A 1,648-nucleotide genomic window follows, 5' to 3' on the forward strand; every position below is an offset into this window, starting at 1 on the left:
TGGGACAAGCAATCCCAATTTTCAGGATCTGTCTTAGAGAAACAATTTGCATATGTGCCCACGTCCATATACACACATTACAGCATTGTTCGTCATTTGCAAAAAAAAGAATGTCTGTGCTCATCAACCAGGAAGTGGATAATATGATGTATCCATACCGGAAAATATTATATAGCAATAAAAAATAATGAAAGTTTGAAAGACTGACATAGGAAGATTTTAAACTTATTTCTGAGTGAAATATAAGGGGGGAATAATATGTAGAGTATTATATTATTTTTCCAAAAGTGAAAGAGAAAGTATTATTACACATAACCCTATAAGTGTTATGATGAAAATGCACAGAAGAAAAAGTGCCCTTGAATAAACTTTAGGAAATGATTTTTTTTTTTCTTTTTAAAAAAGATACCCAACATATTGATAATGTGGTTACATTTGGAGGAGACACTGAGTTTGACGGGAACATGGTCAAACGGGATTTTAACATTCTTAATACTTTCATTTTTTTCAAAAATAATGTATATTAATTTGGAACTATATATTAATTTGGAAATAAACTTTTTTAAAAATTCAAATTGCTTTCTGAATGCACTAAGTTCTGCTTTAAAGACTATATGGTATTTTTTAAAAAATCAAGACCAAGTACTTCACATAATAAATAGATAGTATGCCCACAAGGCTGTCTATTTCTGAATTACCTAAATTTACAGTTAGTTTAACTACTGACCAACTTAGCCTTATTATGTTAATTTCATGAGTAAGGAAATTAAGTTTCAAACAGATCAGAGTGTTCAAGTGAAAAAATATTTGCATTTACTCAGTCAATTTTTACTGTTTAAACCGTTTGGAATCTAGTGGATCAGAGTGTTGCTTTCCGTTGCAACAGACTTCATCACATCAGAAATCGTACTCGTTTTCATCCTTTTAAGGAAGTTCAGACCCAGGAAAATTTCCATAGTACCTTAATGAAGAAGATAGGTAGGTCATAAATAACTGAAATACTATACCCAATCTTACAATTTCTTCCCTTCATTTTAATAAGTATTAACTATCGTTAACTATCACATGCTTTTCCCTCATAAATATGGTCTTTTGCAGTGAAAGTATTATTAATAATTCATAGGCTGGGCATGGTGGCTCACACCTGTAATCCTAGCACTTTGGGAGGCCACAGTGGGCAGATCACAAGGTCAGGAGATCAAGACCATCCTGGCCAACATGGTGAAACCCCGTCTCTATTAGAAATACAAAAATTAGCTGGGTGTTGTGGCACCCTCCTGTAATCCCAGCTACTCGGGAGGCTGAGGCAGGAGAATCGCTTGAACCTGGGAGGCCAAAGTTGCAGTGAGCCGCAATCACGCCATTGCACTCCAGTCTGGCAATAGAGGGAGACTCCGTCTCAAAAATAATAATAATAATAATTCATAAAGAAGCATGAATGAATACATGTATTTTCCTTTTGGCCAATAGTTAAAGGGATTTCTAACAGGATATTATTCTAGAAACACCATCTATTTCACTTCATATTTTTGTATGAAATCATTATAATTCTGAGGAAAAAGTGAAGAGAGAAGGTGATATTTGGTAATAAGATAAAATGTTCTGGAACTAGAAGTTTTATGGCTTTCTTTTTTTTTTTTTTTTTTTT

The sequence above is a fragment of the Rhinopithecus bieti genome, unplaced genomic scaffold (assembly GCF_001698545.2).
Source record: "Rhinopithecus bieti isolate Rb0 unplaced genomic scaffold, ASM169854v2 scaffold_62324, whole genome shotgun sequence".
NCBI lineage: Eukaryota > Metazoa > Chordata > Mammalia > Primates > Cercopithecidae > Rhinopithecus > Rhinopithecus bieti.